At 38.3% G+C, this 19,847-nt stretch overlaps 1 protein-coding gene across 9 annotated transcripts in view; it reads left to right on the top strand.

Annotated features, from left to right (window-relative positions):
- The window catches only part of CSGALNACT1 (chondroitin sulfate N-acetylgalactosaminyltransferase 1), a 41,543-nt gene continuing 21,696 nt past the window's right edge, over positions 1–19,847 (top strand). For 3 of the 9 annotated variants that reach the window (XM_012573408.5, XM_072928515.1, XM_072928514.1), the window contains exons 1-2: positions 408–567; positions 1,052–1,120. The gene's annotated coding sequence lies outside the window, so the exon portion shown is untranslated. Of the gene's footprint in view, positions 115–407; positions 568–1,051; positions 1,121–3,253; positions 3,374–7,335; positions 7,360–16,877; positions 16,902–19,847 lie in introns of those variants that run through there. The other 6 variants (XM_041715881.2, XM_030271571.4, XM_072928510.1 and 3 more) reach the window with 6 other exon arrangements.

Here is a 19,847-nt window from a genome sequence, read left to right as displayed (position 1 = left end):
TGAGCAGGCAGTCAGTCATCAATAGCATCCTGCTCTTAAGCCAAGGTAATGATGGCTGGTTTGAGCATGCCTTCATTTCCCCCAAGTGCATGCAGGTCTGCTCCCTGAATGCAGGTATGTATACGTGTGCAATTGCCCTCATCATGTGCAGCCAAGCCAGGAGAACAGTATGTTTATAGAAACTGTCCTTAAGAGCGATTGCCTCTTGAAGGAGTAGAGCCCATATAAGAGGAGTGGGACTGTCTCCAGCCAGCCCTGGGAGACGATGCTGAGAGCATATTGAAAAGCTGTCTTCAGCAAAAGCTTGCCAGTTTAACAACTCTGTTCACTGTTCCTATTGCACAGTGGGCTCTTTGACGCAATAGAAAGAGCTGCTTTTTTTTTTTTTTTTTTTTTTTTGCTTCCTCTTAAATCCGCCTGGCCAATTTAAAGCTTGTGGATATTTCTTCCCCCTCGGGGAAAGCTTATGTGAGGATTTTCTTTTTTAACAGTTCATTCCGTGAAACCATTTTTTTCCTTGTTTGCTGTTAGAAAATGTTGGAGCTGAACATAAGGCTTTCATTGCAGGTCAGTGACTGAACTCTTGACCAAAGCATTTAACATTTGAGTGTCGCTTTAGTAAGCACTGTCGTTTGTGAGGAAAAAGCAAGTTAATAAGGTTGTATCGTGTGAGTCCATGTGCCTACTACTGGAATAGGAATCTTTTTACATCTCCAGTGTCCGAGTTCTGTGTAGATGAATTTACAGTTGTCCTTTTGTAGACAAATGTACTGAATTAATATTTTAGTGAGAATTGAGGTAATATCACAGTTAAGTCTATATTATCTAATTCCTGAATATCTCTACTCCCATAAAATTCAATAAATCATACTGTGAATTTCAAATATATAAAGTTCTTATCTTTTTATTTTGCAAGGATTATATTTTTGAGTTTTTATATTTAATTTCTTTTTTATTTCTTTTCTGCACACTTTATTAGGAAGTGTGTTATTCCTGAGCACATGCTGTCTGAAGGAAAGGTAGTTATTTGCTATTTTGTATTTTTTCTTAGCTTGCTAACAAGGGAACTAAGAAAGGATGTAGGCATATTGTTAATGTCTCTCTTCAAGCTGTATTTGAGGTAAGGCAATTTTTTATCCTTTTCTCTGAAGTTAGAATATGAAGTAGATGCAGTATTTATTTTCTTTATAGTTACTAAGAGTATCCTGATGCTATTTGTTTTTCTTATTGGTAAAATGTGTTTATACTTGTCACAAAACTGTTCCTTGTCTATGTGAGACTTAAAATCCTGTATTTTTATTTCAACAATATCTACTACGTATCTGTATGTTCCTATGAGCTTGAGTTCTCTGGGTCAATGAAAGATCATTTTTTGTAATTGCTTTGGTTTTTTCCTCTATGCTTATCACATTGCGTGGGAGTGAGTGGATTTCTTGCCCTGGGTGGGCAATTCTTATGCAAACTTTGTAAAACTGAGTTTCAAATTGTTTCCACTGTGAATCACTTTCCTTGTAAGAGGATGACTTTTATGGTAATGTTTAACTAGAATAGACTTGTTTTCAAACATATACAATGTACTTTTTGTGTATTCTTTTTTAAAAGCAGTCCAAATAAAATAGTTATTCATGTCAAGCTGTTTACTTCCTTATCTACTTAATGTTTCTTCTTACAGGAAGTACATAGCTTTAAAAGGTTGAATCATTATTTATGTGCATCAGAATACCTGAAAGGTGTCACTGCAACATTGCCCAATGCCACTGCATTGAAAGTAGATTTGTGTGGGAAACCAGTATTGGTGGGCTATGATTAGTGCATGGGGAATTAGAAAATACTATTTCTTGTTCATATTTCTTTTCAAGCAATTTAAGAGCTTGCCATTCAAGGGATGTTAATTTTTCTTTTCTGTATCAAGGTTACAGTTTTTATAAGTCAAGATTTTTGCTCATGTTTTCTATAGTTTTCTCATTATTTAAATCAATCCATCTGAATATTTGGGGCATCTCTTACAAGGGGAGTCTGCATCTTGTAAGGGAGACATGCTGTACTGCAGTTTTGATTTACCAAAGCATTTTAAATCTATCTTGCTTGGCTCCTCACATCTCTGAAGCTGTTTACTGTTTGAATTCCACCTAGTGTTAGCTCCATTCAGAAGTATCCTTTAACAGTTTGTCAAGAGGTTTTCTTTTTTTTTTTACTTGGGATGGGGTAAGGAATGACAGAGGGCAGAGTTACAAAGTTGCAGCAAACTACTTTTCATTTTATAGAACAAAGATATTACCACTATAAGCACTGCCAATACTCAAATGAATAAATTAATTCTAAGGTGTTTTAAAACCCATTGAGGCTTAACTTTAACATTACACAAAATCTTACTATTTTTTGTCATCTTATTTTTTGGCGTTATAAATCCATATCCTGTCACAGTGCAAATACACACTTTATGTCTGCAACCTGTTTTCTACTGTCAAAAAAACTTCCCTTATTCCCTTAAAAAAAACTTAAAATTAGCAGTATAATAAACTAATACAGTGTTTATATAACAGGTTTTCTGAACCTTTTTTTGAAAAAATAAGATAGGATCTCTGATTCACCGTCACTGGGAGAGGGTGTACTGGGTTCCCCTCTTTCCCTTCTGATTTCTGGTTTGTGAGGTAGCCAGTACTGCTTTTCAAATACAATCTTATTAGAATCCCGCCATGATGTGTTGACATTTCTATGGACATTGCCAGAAAACATGAATGGGGAAAGAGGGTAAGTGATGTGGGTGGCTTGGTGTGTTCTTTGGGATCTTTGGAGTTGATGCAATATCTTACTGGATTCCATCCTTCTTGTTTCCCAAGAGTTACTGGAAGGTGGGTTTTTTTCCCTGATGTTTGTGGAGTCACCCTTCTACCTAGTCAATGTAGCAGAGTTCATGGCTTGCTATATTTCTCCTTCCATGCCCCAAGCTGGGTTCCTGTTAGCTGGTTAACTGGGTGCTTGTTTTCATACCCTTGTGACCTGGTCTGTCTTGCCAAGGAAAGGCTAGTTAGTCTAAACCATGCACAAGTCAAGACAGGTTAAGAGGAAATGAACTATGAACTTTTGTTTGTAACAGTTAAAATCAGCAATGCACTTAGAAACACTTATGAAATATATAGACAAAAAACATAAGGCAAAAATGCTGAATCTATTTACACCTAGCTTCTATTTTCTTTCACCTTGTCCTGCTGACTTGACCCTTTTCTGACAAAATTTTTTTGTTTGCATGCAGCTTACCTTTCAGGTCACATCTACAGGAGAAAGCCTGCTCACAAGCCTCCATCAGTTAGTTACTTTCTGGTGAGAGAAAGCTCTGTCACATCACATCTTTGTCCGCACCAACATACCTCAGGTCATTTTCTGATTCTTGAAGAAACTTTCATTTTTTATTCAGTTGCACTACAAAGGTTTTCAGACAGTGAAGTGTTAATCTTTCATCCCCAGTTGTTTAATTTGTGTCTATCCAGATAAGATGTCATCATTGTCTTTAATGGTTTCTGACAGACACCTTCACTAGTGTATGTGTTACATTCTTATACTTGACTGGTTAGTCAAAATAGGAGTAAATGTCTTCAGCTCCCTTTGGGACTTAATTTTCAGAAAAAATGTCTTCATGGTGAGCTGTATTCTTAATGAGTAAATTAACACATTCAATGTTGTGCAGAGCTCTGTCTTTCTTCTGACATGGAGACAGAAAGTTGTCAGAAGATAGTAGAGAGCTATGTGGATTTTTGATTTTTGGTTTTGTTAAGGTACCTCAGTTTTAGAGTAGTTACAGTTCTGGATTCTGTTTTCAGGTTCATCATCAACAGGTTTATGTGTTTTAGGCTAAACTGTACTATGCTAGCCCAGTTTCATGTCAATGTGAATGTTCTTAAGAGTACATAGCACATTGTTACATTAGTACATTGCACATTTGGTCATTGTTTAAAGATCATCTAGTTCCAATCCCTCTGCCATAGGCAAGTACACCTTCCACTAGATCATGCAGCATTGCTTTGATAACAGAGAAATGTTATTCAGTCAGTTGGACATGAGCATCATCCTCCTAAAGTAACAGAACAGTGATAGAAACTCTACTGAAGTTAAATTCTCAGAACTCTTTTTTCATTTTTCCTCTCTATTGTGTGTCTAACAGTGGTTTGGCAATTTACTGGCAAGAAGACATGGAACAATATGCACTCCAGCAACCTTAGAACAGTATGTAGATACCCCTGGGAATTGTTTCTACTGGAGATGGTGGAGGCAGCAAGAGGTTTCTGGCTTGCTATTTCTTAAAAGAATTTTTTTTTATAGCTCAGGCTATAAATAGTTGACAGTTCTTAAATTGAATAATCCAAGCTTCCTTTCCAGGATAAGAAACTGGATCAAGATTTTCAAAGCCAAAAGTCTGCAGCCCAATATATCTATTAATCATCTGCTTATAATTTTGCTCAGATTTTGAGGCAATTCTCTTATTGTTCTTGTTTTGTGTATGGTGAAAAGACTCACACAGAATCTTGCCAGTGGACCAGTGGCAGAACCAAAAGCTGGATTTATATATCTTGCATTTTAGGTCAGAGTTTTGCCTACTAGATTATCTTTTACTGTGTACCCACATTTAGAAATTAGAATCACTTAGTTTTCAAACCAATTGAGCAATCTGTAACTCCCCCTGGTTTACTAAGAGATAATTTCTTTTGGAAATTGGCTTAACAAAGAATTACAGGCCAAAATGTTCAAACCACAGGAGTGATTGACTATCCAAAGGCTTCCCAGGCACATGCACCAAGGCAGAGAACTTCAGAGAGTTTCATGTTACCCAGCCCAGTGCTGACAGTCAGTGGTTTCTGTTGCACTCACATCTTTTGCTGGCATGTGAATGGTGACAGGTAAGGAGATGTTATGTCACCTGTGCTGCCATTCCTGATACCAAGGTGGTACTTCAGCTACATCTGGGACGGCATAATGTTTCAGTCTGAAAAGTTGGATTTTAATACTTATATAATTCAAATATTTTTTCCAGCACTTTCCCCTATGAATTGATTTAATGGAAGGTAGTTATAAAAGTGCTGGGCATGATCATAGCTACATGTGCCAGGGATCAATGGTAATCACTCAGTGAACTAAGTGGCTTCCAGTTTTGAAGGGTGCATTGGGTTTATTTTTATTTTTTAGCTTTTGTAGCCAGTCACACAACCCCTGATAGGACAGTTAGATTTCAACTTGCCCAGACCAGAGTATGTCTATATTTGGGTTCTTTGCATTCATGTGTCCTACAACTGATATTTTCATTAGCATTTACAATGACCACGTACGTACCAATTTTCTTCACAGAGGGAAACTTTGAGTTGTATTGATTTTGAAAGGAGGAGCTTTACATCAAATAGTCTTTGCCATGTGTGCTTTTAATGTGGAGCCAGTATTTTAGAAAAGCATTCCTCTTCAGTTAGAATAGTCTGAAAATAGAGGTAACAGTTTTGAAACACCCTTTGTACAGGGAACTTTGTATTATTTTATTTGTGAGAAGGTGTAGTCTCTTGATTTCAGGGAAGAGATTTTAAATAAACATTAGGGAAACTTGTAAAAAGTTATTAGCAAAATATAAAGTGGTGTGTATTGTGAATCATGTTACCTGCACTGCTTTTTTCTCATCATTCTGCTATTAAGTAAAAAAACTGTCTGAATATGTAACACATCATAACATTACCTCTAATCCTAGCAAATTTAAACAGAAATATTTTAGATTAATGAATTTACTGTGAAAGTAGTGGTTGCTAGCTTAAAAATTGATACAGAGATTTGTTTGAGCCACAGGGATAGAAAACATGCCACTGATCTTTCAATTTACAGGATAGTGTAAGGTGATTTATGAGATAGAAGTCAGTGGTGAAGTTTTCTGATGCTTAATTGAAGCATGTATATAAATTTATGAATTAGCAAGCTATCCAAAAATATAGCAGCTTTCTCTGAAAATTGTTCAGGAAATGAAAAGCACTTACATAATGTTAATGGAATGAAAGGAAAATTTCTTAGCATTAGAGAAAGGAAAATAAAGCTTCACTCTAAAATCCTTAGGAACTAACTACACTAAGAAACTAGGTCTTTACAAATGTAAGGTACATGCAAAACTGTTTTGAGGGAACATCTCAGAACCCCTTAAGAGTATTGTTATGAATTGGTGGCCCTAGTTTTCAGATGGGGACAAAAAAGGTTTAGAATTCAATGTCTGTGGATGTTTGCATTTGTCCAGTGTGGTTTAGACTTCATTTTTCTTCCTTGCTGTTGGATTTGCCTTTTGCTATGACAGCCAGGTGGAGGAAGCTGAAGAAGGTTGCTGTTACATACCTTCTTTGCCAGCAATTCCACAGAGTGGCGGGATAAACAGAGATATATGGGGCACGTGGATGTGCCGTGTACGCCCGCTGCAGGAGTATGTGGGAAGCAGAGCACTTCCATTTCACCAAAGCACCACTCCTACTGGAGTGCTGGTTCTTCCTGGTTAGCACAGGTGGGCAAGTGAGCCATATCCAAGGAAAATGTAAGCTTTTTTTTAGAGATTTTACAGATGTATGTGACAGATTTTTTCCAGTAAACTCCATAATTTTTTTACTTTATTTGCAGTTCATCTGCTTGAGTGGTGAAAACGGGCTCATCTGGTGGTAAAGCTTTTTGGCTTTCCTAGGGTCTACTTGTCTATTTCTCATACTCTGATTATAATCTTTTGGGCTATTAACTACTACTAAGGTCAAAGCTTGAGAGCCCAAGTGAAAAAACTTGTCTGGCAACTACTGAGTAATCTTGTAAATCTACTAGACATCAAGAGCAAAAGAGACACAAAGGTGTGGATTAGAGTTATGAATTATAATTTAAAATAAAATCTCAATTTTACCTCTTTCCTAGGAGAAAGGAGCCTGTAAAATGCATTTGAAAAGGCTTTGTATCTCTGTTGGAACCCTCTGACATTTTACTGAAGTAATCTTCATTTGTTTTCTAACCTCTATCACTGATATAAAGGATTTTTCACTTGTTTAATATTACACTGTGATTTCACTTTCATGCAACTCCAGCATGCCCTTTATGTGGGTCACATATTCCTCATCCTCCTCTATATTGGTCTAGGATTTCTAATTATTTCCATATTCATGGAGCTCAGTCACCACACAGCCAATTGAAACAGGCAGGCTGCTCAATGTCTTTTCCACTCCAGGAGTAATTTAATCAGGGAGTGACTGCATTATTTTGTCAGAGAGCTGAACTGTGCATGCCAGGTGATCTGCAGCGGAGAGCAGCATCATTATTTAAAGGCTTAGACCTTCCATGCCATTTGTGCTTCTGCGACTCGTAGTGCAGCTAACGGTACCGTCCTGATGTTTTTTCTCATATGCATGATTCAAATGTAGCCAGTTAGAGGAGGTAGAAAAGAGGATGGGATTGTATTTATACTGCATGAGACTGAGTTTCAAAGATGTTGCGTCCTGTGAGATCCTTCATCGCTGCTGTATTTGTTTTACAGAAGTGCTGGTACTCATAGAGCAGATAAAGTATATTTCTTTAGTTTCCTTCTGAAGTTCCAACCTATAGTTACAAAATCTTACATGGAAATTTGATATTGGTACATTCTGACGTAAATATTTCAACTTTCATAAAGCAGCAAAGGAGAGATTTGGGGGAAAAGTCATCAGGAAGTCCTTGCATCCATTATGATCTTCATCTGGGCTGATTAATGTGCTTGGACAACCAGAGGGAATAGGTAAGCCTTGGCTGTCACAGGTACCTTAGATCCATGAGGATTTTCTTCCACTGGAAAGAGCTAAATGGATGTCCCTTGCTATCAAAGGGAGTCCAAGGGAAGGGTAAGCTCTTTTCCAGAGTAATCAAGGAAAGACAGAAAGTATGAGTGATGCAGATCACCAAGTGCTGGTGTCAAAAACAGCTGTGCTGTGTCAATTTCTTGCTGCTGGGGACTGTTATTTAGATGAACGTCAGGTACAGGTGACAACAACATTTTTCTTTGGAGTCCCTGGGCTGGATTACAAGCTTTTGGGCATGATTTCATGATGGAAGAATGGCACAGGTGAGATGAGAGTTGCTTTGGGAGTGCCACTGCAAAACTGTCCTAAATACCCTTTCAATCTGGTATTCTATGATTATATGATTGCTTAGTAAGACTTTTCTGCTGTTTCTTTTAGGAGTTGTATTTCCACTTTTATATTGTCTTTCAAAAAAATAGAGATTGAAAAAATCTATGGATTCAAATAATTAGAGTCAAATTTTGTCCAATTCCTTCCAGCTGAGTACAGACCATCACCAGGTGATTGGTGATAAAATCATCTGACTCTTAAAGAAGTCTGTCTAACTGATTCTTGAACCTTCACAGTGGCATGTTAAAAGCTTTTATATTGGTCTAGACTTCTTTAGTTTCTTGTTTCCTCACTGCAGCTGCCATGGGCATCTTCAGTCTGGGCACATTTTCCCCCTCCTATTTGAAGTAAATATTTTTCCAATTAATGTCTAAGATAACGTACTCGTGGAGAGAGAAAAACTCCCACCTTCCCACCTTCCAGAGGTGATATTCTGCTATAGAGGTGAATTCTGATCTTTCACCTTGAGATCCTAAATCTGACATCTAGGAATTGATCAGGACTATCTTCCAGACCAGCTTCCAGACTCTTTTGCCTTTGGAAAGATACTGGAACCTGCATGCAGTAACCTAGAAAGTACAGTAGTGTTTTGGACAGTTCTGATGTACTGCACGCTAATCACCTCAATGCACTGAGAGCTTTTGCTCTTTCTTACAGTGTTCTTTTGTTTTTACTCCATGGGCTTTCTTCAAGAGAGGACTTATTTCCCTAGGTGAAGGCTGTAGTGTACTTTCGCCTGCTGCAGGATACAACTTCTGAGCTGTTACTCCTCAGCTTATGGTACACACTTCCTACTAAACTTTTGGTCTTTCTCATCAAACTGATGTGAATGATCAGTAGCAGTTCAAGGCAAACATTTCAGATCTCTTAGGACTGCAACAACAAAGCCAAGCCTTTGATACTACATATTTTTCTTAATTTTGATAACTTTTTAATTTTTTATCCTCTTTCATCTTGCTGGTGATCCAGATTAAAATTAATTCCCTTGCATTTCTCAAGATTGCATCAAGGTAGAGGAGAAGAATTTCTAAATTGCATTGTTGTTTTTCAGACCAGAAAACAACTATGACATGAAAACTTATCAATAGAGATCTGTTGGAATTCACAGAAGAAAAAACAGCTGATATCTTTGTGTTGTGATACCTATACCAAAATTAAGGCCTGAGTCTGCATTTGATTCCACATAAACTGCAGCTAGAATTGGATTTTTGACAGTCTCCCAAGCTAAAACTGACATGGAGGTGCTTTTGTTTTTACAAGTTCTGAAATAGCTCTTTTAAAATCAATCCGGAGAAGGCTGAGGTGATACAGGAGGTAACAGAGAAATTAAAAGCTTCTGTCTTCCCCAGTGTATTATTCATCAAGCCTAGGATACCAAACTGGGCTGCAGTATCACCACTCTGATATATTGACGCTTATTGTCAATACTGCACTTCTGTGTTCTCATCTATTGAATAATCCTATTTAATGCACAGAAATGTCAATTTATACTGAAATCTGGTTGGTCCCAGTAATTGAATTTTGACTCCTGCTGAGACAAGACAGCAGCTGTATGTTGTTATTATGTTTCTGCCTTTTTGGTGCTTCATACTTTGTGTCCTCATACCTCTCTCCAGAACACAGTCTCTTATGCTGAATATCTGCTTCGGTCCAGGTTTTCACTAAGTGGACAGCCTCCCTCTTAGGCTGGCCTAAATTGTGATGTACTTACCACAATAATTTTCAACTTTCCTCAGGTATTTCAGTATGTGCAGTCCTGGCAGCCTGAACTTGATGTCTCTTTCCAGGGTTCATTTGATTTCTCCTATTTTTATCTCTGTCTTGATGTCTGATTAGTTTGATACAGTTTACATAACTGTATTGTGATGTTAACTGCTTATCTCTGAGCAATCCAAGACATGCAGACCAATATTTGATTTTCAGTGGAATAGTAACTGGGGAAGAGGTCTGGTTTGTCTTCACAAATATATTCAGATATATTCAGTCTTCACAGATATATTCAGAACCTATATTATCATACATTATTTGTGCAAGGATAGGCTGAAAAACTTCTGAAAGATGGAAAACAAGAATCAATTCCTATGAAGTGATGTTGGGGTGCTTGGCAAGCAGTGCAGATATGTGCCATGGCCCTGAGCTTCCACATGGTAGAAGGAAACACAGGCTGACAGAGATCAAAGAAGTTAGACTGATAACCTATAAGGAACTGGCAAGATCCTCTTCAATTTCTGCAGAGTAATCTGGGTGCAAGCTTTTTAGGGATGTTTATTGTTCTCTGTCTCAGGAGCTCGGTTTGGAGTCCAGAGTGCTGAGCTGAGGTGTGCTTTTGGTCAGAGAACAAGCGCAAATTTTTGCCAGAAATTTCCTCAGAAAATGATTATTCCATATGGCTTGTGGGAGATATCTAGGCTATGTTTTGACCTTATATTTCAGGCTCTGTTGCTGCTTACCATGGCAATGGGAACATAAGTGGGGAAATGCTGGTTGTAAATAAGCACTGACACCTCTGATTCAACTGCATCGTGACACAGGTGACTAGGATTGTCGGAGGTGCAGAGCTATGGGCCTGGGGAGGGAGGCAGACAGTCAAAAGTGTATGGGGAGACAGAAAGCCACATAAAAATTCCTTCCTATGGTCAGAGAGAAGCACTAAGCTTTCTAAGATGAAGATATGTGGGGATGTGTCCTTTCTGACTCCTTCTTTTTTTCCTGCCCTGTTTTATTAAGTTCCAGTAAACAAATAAAATATGTTCTCTTTTTGATGTAGCTTGGCTGAGTCACTACATTTCATAACAGTCAGAGCTGCCCAGAAAGTTTGTTGTAGCTGGATTCAGGCCTATTGGACTTGCTCAGATAAATATACTTGGTAGAAAGAAGAGCATTAAGAGCTTTCTAACACAGTCTACCTTTGGGAAGATCAAAAGTGGGTAGAGGCTGCACAGAGAAAATAGGAGAGCAAATTGAGTGAGGGTCCCTGTGCACTCATCACTGCTTCCTTGGAAGAGGTGTGCTTCTCCTCCAGGCCCTGTTGAACTCTCTAAGGCTTTCCTGATGTTCTCTGCAGACACCTACGCCTTGAACATGTGGGGAGTTTTGTTGTTTTGTTGGGGCTTTTTTCCCAAACACAGTTCAGAATCCAGGCCAGCTGCTACAGCTGCTTCCTTTCAGCAAAACCGCTTCAAACTATGTTGAGGTTTTGCGGCTCTTTGTAGCTGCAAACCTACTCACAGCCAATTTCCTCACATTACAAGGGTATTTTAGCAACATAGTAATTCTAAGTGGCTGCACAAATGCCCTCATCTTTTGTCTCCATTTGTTTACTCCTCACTTCTTTCTTCCAAACATGTTTTTCCACTTGTTTAGCAGAGCAAAGTGAATCCTGTGCTCCAATAAGGTTATATTAATGCTGATGGAAAAGACTGGAGGAATGCCTGAGGACAGTACAATCTACCATTTAACCCAGTCCTTTCTGATTCCTAGGCTGAAGGTTTCAGGTTTAAGCAGAGTGGGTTTTGTTTTCACAGCCATATGGCTTCTTTGCATGCATGTGGTCTGAGCATTAAGCATCAGCAATCAGAGCCTGCAAACAGCCTGATGCATTAGGAAATCTACTGTGCTGCTTGTTTACCTAGACTATAAATGTCATCTTGGCAAGTGTTCTCCTGTCTTGCATACACAGTTTGTAAGCTGATTGCTGAGTTTAAATGGCATCAGCTGGGTAATGAATTTTAAGGTTTGTGTTTCTGTTCTTTAGTGACCCTGTGCACATCACATAAAGGTGCAAAGCACCTCTGAAGCTCCTTTCAGATGTTCAATCACAGTGTATGTGCTGAGCTAATCAAAGGGATTTGACATTTTGATATTGAATTGATGAACTACTGTAATTTTCAATGAAGTCAGGCCATGGACTGGTCTAAGTAATGGCTCTGGTCAGATGGTCTACTTGCAGTGTTCATTAATAGCAGTTACTACTGTTCTGTACTGATGTTTTGGACTGACAAAATGCTTTACAAAGAATCTGTACTGATTTATATTAAGTAGATAATACTGTTCTGTGCCTTGAAAAGAATTTTTTTTTCCCTTTAAAAATGAAACTAAAACTTCCTCAATGAATCTTTATGACCTTGGTAATAATAATTAGATTTTCCATTTAGGTGATACATAGATACCATAGATACTTTTTGCATTTTTTTTTCTTCCAAGCAATTTGGGAAATAAGACAAACCCAAAGTGTCCTGATCCCCAATCACAATGGTATTCTAGAATAAAAGGGAAAATTGTTGAGAACATGCCCGCTTATACGGGGGAAAGTAGCAAAAGTTAACTAAATGCATCCAGCTAGAAGGCTCTAAAAGTAATTTTCATGTTGTGTCTGCATCTTTGAAATCTACCAAGCATGCATAAAATCAGATGTGTGAAAATGTTTTCTTTCCATCACTACATCTGATTTGCTTTTAGTAGGATATTACAATTGTAATTTTTTTCTCATTTGAATTCTCAGTAGTTACTGAAGTCAATGGTGTGACTTCCTCATGTTATCTGACAAGTATTAATAAAGTGTCGTGTCAGTGTTCCTGATTTTATGTTCCCTTGAATACAGAGTATTTTGTCTATGGCACAGGTTAGTATGTCTTGATGGTTTTCAGTTACTGTACAACTAGTACTACACATTACATATGTTCCTTTTCTAGTAGCATGTTATCCTTACCTTAACTCCTTGTAGAACTTCCTTTTTTTTCAAAGGAAAAAAAAAATAGTGACCATCCCAGTAAGAACCTTTTAGTAAGATTTTTTTTTTGGTTACACGTGTCTGTATCTCTCTAATAAAATGCAAAGATGAGCTCTACTTTCACAGTGAACCATCTCCTTTTAGCATCTCCTTTCAAGTAGTCTGTGCACTGTTTTAGTTGTGTGAGAAACCTTATCTAGATACCTCATTGTTACCCTGGTGAAAAAAACAGTGTGTCCTTTAGAAAACCTCCTCAGTGTTCCCAGGGATGGATGCAGTGTTTCCAGCTGAGATTGATCAGGTGTTTATTACACCAGGAAAGGGGCATGCCAGGCTCTTCAAAATTGTGTGCTTCTGGTGTAGAAAGTATTTAAGCTGTACAATTGGACTGTCTTCTGCAGGTGTGGTGGAAGCATTTTCTCATAATTTTGTGATTTTTTTCTGCTCAGCTTTGCAGACTGAAGTGGATCATACCAGAGAACTGACCTGTCTAATGAGAATAGCCTGCATCTTGCAGTGTTGTGCCAAACTGTGGGTTTGAACTGAAGGATGACTGTGTTTTGCCAGTGCTTTGGAGCCTGAGCAGTTGAACTTTATTTCTTTGTGGGCCATAAAATATGCTGCTAACAAATGCTGTATTGCATGAGCCTCTAGTGCAGTGGGTATTCGGAGAAAGGTTAGACTGAGCTACACTGGAAAAGGAGGCTGCCTAAAAAAAAAGTATTCCCACACTTTACATCTAGTTGTCTCTAGTTTTGCCCCTTTTGGCTGACACCAGGGACCCATATCTAGAGGGACTTCCATGTGCTGTTCAGCATCTGAGGAAGCCACACACCAGCTGCTCCTCTTGTCTCTCTTCAGGCTGGGAATCCTTTTCTGCCTGTGCTAATGGATATAGGAGGCCCATCCTATAACTGCCTGGGGTTTTTTTTGTGTAGCTGCACTTCTTAAACTGTAGTTTTCTGCTCATAATGGAGAATGTGCGTGAAGGGAGTGAACTTCATGGGGCATCTCTTCTGGAAGTCAAGAAGGAGTGTGTAGAACCTCCACCCAGCAAATGGTGCCTACATCAAAACAGTCATCCTGAGGGTGTGCCCTTCTTAAAAGAAGGAGGCAAAAAATGCTGCTGTGAGATCACGGCAGGGGTATCTACCTCACATTTGCTCTTCAAATTCCTCCTAGTGCTCCTGTGTGGCAGACTCATGTGAAATTCCAGATCTGCCAACAAATGAGGAACATCACTGTGTAGCTGCAATATCTGCACAGTATTTAGTTTCAGACTCCTGATTTTAAAGGCTAGATGAGATTACAGAGTTCTAATTTCAAGGTATTTACCATTTTCTTACCCTTTTTCCTCTGGGCTGGAGTCACAGTTTGTACAATATTTAAGGTTTCCAGGCTGATTGCCAGCACTAATGCGTCATTTCAGTGCACCAGCCAAGTTGGTTCTGTCAGGGTCTCTGAAGTGGCCTGCACATCTGTAAGGGAGAAAGAAGAAGCTATGGGCCACCATCTGGTATTTGATGCCTTGCTGTCATACAGATTCATTGAGGGCCCAACTGGACCTGATTTCTACTGTGCAAAGTGTTGAACAGTAAGGAACACAATTGTTCTAGGAAGGTTTGCTGTGGAGAGATAGACAAGAGGTAGGCAATGCACCTAGAGAGTGTGCAAGAAGTGGTAGGAAATTGTGTACCTTTCATCTGGAGTAGACCCCACTGCCTGGGAGCCTGGACATTCTGAAGCGAATGCAGCAAGACCCCACATAGAGCAGTTGACTCTAACATCACTGATAATTATGACAATATTTTCCTCTGGAAGTTGGGATTAAATTGCTTTATTTCTTTAACCATCTGTTTGAAATAGCTTCTTGCTATCTTTTTTCTTTCATCCACAAATTACTTTTATATCAATATGCCACATTTTGCTATTCTAAGAGCTTCTCAAAGGCTTGCTATGTTTAGGCTTGTAATAATGGATGTGTGCATGACTTCTCAGCTGGCAAGCAGCTTGTTAACTCAGACTGGTGCCTGGTTCTTGCATCTTTTTATTTTGAGTCAACTGTATCTTTTGAGGTAGAATATCTGAAATAAAGCAGAAGTAGGTGTATAAAACTAAAGGGGAGGCCAAGAACATCTGATTTTCATTATATTCTTTCTCTTTTGTGCTGAGTGCATCTTGGGTGTGTTGAACTTGCCAGAGATACACTGAACTATTGCACTGTACAGGTTGTCTGATGTCTTGTAATCCTGTAAAAGTAACTGAAGTTATAAATAAACTGAACAAACAGTAGGATACTGGATTAGTCTTACAGGGGCAAGTCAGTTATAAAAGCTATCAGGAGGGTTTCTACTCCCTAGCATGTTACCTTAGTTGAGTTGTGGTTTTCTGCAGTAATGAACACGCTGTAATTTTGTAAAATAAGTTAATTGGCATTGTGTGATGATGGCTCTTCAGGTGATTAAGTTAGCCAGGTAAATTCTCTGGGCTCCCATCAGGAATGTGGGTAGATGGAGTCCAGAAGACAATTCAGGAGGTAAGTGCAGGAGCCTGACCTTAGGTAATGTAATAAATGAGATCTCTCAGCAGCATGTTTCTTACAGTAAACAAGGGCGAGTTCTGCCTGTGATTGTCGGCAAGATAATAATGTTCTTTGAACTTTCCAGTTATTTACATATAATATATTTTCTTTGTCCTTTTTGACTGCAACTTAATAGAATCAAGTGAAGTACTGATCAAGAAGAGTAGCTATTGAAATTGGTTTCCTCTTTCAGAAGTAGCTAAAAGCAGTACCTAAACATGTAGTAGCATGCAACTTCTCTAACAAGGAGATGGGAAAATACCAATTTTAAAGCAATGGAAGTCAAAATCAGGGTAAAAATCCAGAGAGTAATGAAAGAAAGTAACGTTTCCCAAACAGAAGAATTGTTTCTTGTGCAAAAGAAACATATATCTGCAAACAAACTTATGCCTAGGGAATAAATTGATCATCAAAATCACAATTTTACACTCAGGGAATAGATTGATCATCAAAATCACAAGCATTAAAAATATTTCTTTGCTATATAAGATCTTATTTCACCTTACTTGGTATCCTCTAAGAGATGCAATGTAAACCATTACACAGGTGGCTGATGTCATCTGCTCTATCAGGCAGTTCTTCTTATCTATATTTTCCTTTAAGAACATAGAGATTTCCTACAGCTTCTTCAATTTCAATGAGTTTTTGTCATGCTTTTTCAATGCAGTTTGTTGTCAAGGGTACATGCCACAGAAGAGAATTAAGCCACCAAAATCCCCTGTCTGTGCACTAATATAGTGCTTAAATATTCTCCCTCTATGTGAATTTTGTTTAAAGCAGGTATGACTTGCTTTTTATCCACATGCTGATACCATTTGCTCATATTTCATTCTTTCCTGTAGGAACTTTCAGCTGCTGTTTAAAAACATGTTCCACCAACAGTTACTTTCCTTCCTCTTTTAGACAAAAGGCTGTTAAATTCTCTTGACATTTGTCCTTAAGATGCCAGTCCTGGAAAACTCTGCCTGTTATTTTGACTGCAGTGGAAAAAGGAGATGCTTTTACATCCATAGGAGAATGATTTTACTTTTAGGCACTAATGAACTATTTGTAGTGAGACATTTCACCGCTGTTTCTAATAGCCCTTGTTGAACCCTTGTTCTGTGATAATAGAACAACACAGGGAAAGAAAGTAGTGGAGATGTAGGGAATTAAACTGAGTTAAGCTGCCGCGAGTTTGTGCTGGAAATGGTATGATTTTAATATTCCACAGAGAACTGCGGAATATTAAAAGGAGGGAAAGGGAGAAAACTCTAAAGACACAGCAGCAATTTATTCTTTTTCTTTCATTAGCTTACATAGCTGTGCCAGCACATATCCTAGCCAATCTTTGTTAAAATAAAAATAATGCTGTCCTTTGCAGACAGGTTTCCATGTGGAGAGAAACAAAGATTCAGTAGCATGAAGCTTCATCTCATAAGGAAATTTCTTTTCTTCAAGTATCCTGGTAAGCTATGAGATTACACTTTTTTCCTTATTCCTGTATTCTGAAAAACATTGCACTTAAGGAACAAAAATAAGCAGAAAACTGTTTTCTTTAAAAAAATTAACTATCCTTAAAAAAAAAAATTGTTTGCATCAACTTTGATACAAAATGACATCAAACCAAGTCAGATACTTTCGTGGTACAATGAGGAAAAATGTTACAGAGTAAGATCATATTGTGTGCATTATTTCATAACTTCACATGAAATGGTTTTGCTTTTGATTGAAGCCTGATGTTCTTTCAAGGGATAGGCTCTTTGGAACTTTTCAGGAAATGCTGAGCTGACTGCAGGGTGTACTTCACCTGTTTAACAAAAGGGGGAAAAAATAAAGCTCTTGCTGGTAAGGGAAACTGGCTTTACTTATGTCGTCAATAAGCTCTGTCTCAGAGAACCAGGATGCCCCTGTGTGAACTGTTAACATTTAATGTGTTCCCAGCTGAATGACTAGGTTTAAGAGCTACTGACAATATGCAATAACTGCAATTAAAATCTCCTTAATAAACTACAGTTTTAATCCCAGATACCAATGCAGTCAATGAGGGAACTGAAATTTCTTAAAGACCAATGAGAAATTATGTTCATGTCTGTAATTTGGTATATCAGAGAGCTGTAAAATAGAATATCAGACTGCTTGTTTCAATTGAGGCATCTTATGAAGAAATTGAAAGATAAATTCCATTTTCAATATGATTTGAGTATCAGAGATGAAAACTTAACCAAAGTGACTGTGAGCAGGTATCTCATTAACACTTGAAAATGTGGCTTGGTTTACTTAACTAAAGGATATAGAAATGTGAAGACATTTTTCATAAAATTCAAAGAATATTTTTTCTTATGGCCGTTTGACCAAAAGCAGTTTTCTGTGGACCTGTGTGCATTCTGACACCTTCAAAGATACAAAACCTGACAAAAATTTGAAGCCCTGTGATTTGTTAAGTTAAAACAAAGTAGGCATTCTCAGCCTATTGAAATATTTTATTTAAAAATAAATCTATGTAAGTGATAAAATATCATACAATGATAAATATCTTCATTCTGCTGAAATCAATTGACCTGAATGAAAGTTTGTAGACAGCTGTGTTTTGCAAGATAGTTCTTTAATTTTTGGTTGTCCCCGGGTTTGGGTTTTTTAAAATTCCTTTTTGGAGGAAGAATTCATGGTCAAGTGGATAGAAGAGTGTATAATATTAAATATAAAAAAGCCTTCATTTCTTTTAATCTCTGCCTAGACCTTTTCTGCAGACACTTTGCTGTGATTTATCTTTTCAAGTTCCCATAGTAAAGAATTACCTAGTTTAATGATGAAGGTAAAGTCAGCGAAATTCAAGTATTATGTGAGCCCCAAATAAAAAAATGGAAAATATTTGGAAGCTTTTTCTGGAAAGATAAAAACTGTTATACTGAAATAACTGAAAGAGCTTGTGCTTTTGAAAGAATTGCTAGGAGGAGGTTTCCTGGTGAATCAAGGAAATGCTGGGCCTTTGACCAAAACCACGTATCCAAACAGTGGTGATGAATGAAACGAGACCTTGTGGTGTGTTATTTCCGAGTAAGCACTAACCTGGAGCAGGAAGGAAACGGGGGCTGAATCAGGGCCCTGGCCTCTTCCTGTCCATCAGTGCAGACCAGACTGACAGGGAGGTGCAGATCAGCTTGGGGGTTGGTGCACGAGCTGTGAGAGCTGTTAATGCTGCATGTATTGGTGTTCTGTGTGGAGCCTGGGTAGCTTCTCTCATACTGAACCAGGTTGCAGTTGTTTTCTGGCTTCCTGATTAGTTTGTAGTCTGAAACTTGATTTTCTCCTGTAAATGTAAGCCACAGTTGGAAAGTAATTTTGGTCAGCAAAATTAGTTCCTATCCTGCTAATTCTTGCTCAGCCTAGATAACCAACCTAATCCTTAACACTTTGACTTTCAAAATGTTTTTTTCTGTTGCCTCCTTTGCTCCTAATTATTTTATTTAAAGCTCTGTATTAATACCATGGTACCCAGAAAATTTCATTTTAAGTACAAGGAGCTCAAAATTTAGGGCTCTGCATTGTCATAAGAATATAACATTAGACTTGTGGGAGCCAGATGTCTCTTCTCAGTTCCTACAAGCTGGACTCATGAGGGAGGAAACCTCTTCCCCTGTCAACTCTGCTGGAGTTAATGAAGTTCAAGTCCACATCTAGCTTGGTACAGAGCATTCTAGCTGCTGAATTTTTGGCAAGGAGAGGAAGACATAATCTCCAGGTCAGGCTGGATTGTTCAAACATCTTAAAACTATTGCTACCTTACAGGGACCTTGATGGGTTAGATACCTCCAGTCACTGTTAGTGTACTTTATCACCTCAGCTTTTCTCAAATCAGGGGGCTTTCACTGCACTGTGCACTTGTAGCTGAAGGGCTGAACTGGCAGCTAAACATATGAAAGGTATTATAGCCTTTACTAAAGAAATCCTAGTTAAATACTGGAAGAGACACAAACTGCTTTCCACCCTGCAGCTCACCTAGCAAGGCTTTCCTGTTTCTGAACACAACTTAGCCATGCACAGATGAACGATGCTCTTGCTTACTTAGGTGCTAAACCTTCCCTGAATCATGGCCTGTATCACAGGTGTGCATACACTGGGCTTCAGATGTCATTGAAAGTCTGGCTGTGGTACTGTGTGATGTACATCTGGCAGAATCCTTCGGGTCCCTCGCATAAAGTGACATTATTATGAACTTTGTACAAGAAAAAGTTTTAAGTAACAGTCATGAAGACATGGATCTAAACCAACAAGCATTCACAGAGTGTCCCCACATATGTGTAGATCTTTTCAATTTTACAGGCCTTGCTGCTGCTGACCTGAGTTACTTTCATAAAGCTGTGGGCATCATCATTCTTTAAAGGAATGACTGCACATTCCTGTGGTGGCAGTC

The sequence above is a fragment of the Taeniopygia guttata genome, chromosome 4 (assembly GCF_048771995.1).
Source record: "Taeniopygia guttata chromosome 4, bTaeGut7.mat, whole genome shotgun sequence".
Lineage (NCBI taxonomy): Eukaryota > Metazoa > Chordata > Aves > Passeriformes > Estrildidae > Taeniopygia > Taeniopygia guttata.
The sequence above is the reverse complement of the archived record's forward strand: the minus strand, read 5'-3'. Positions and strand labels throughout refer to the sequence as shown.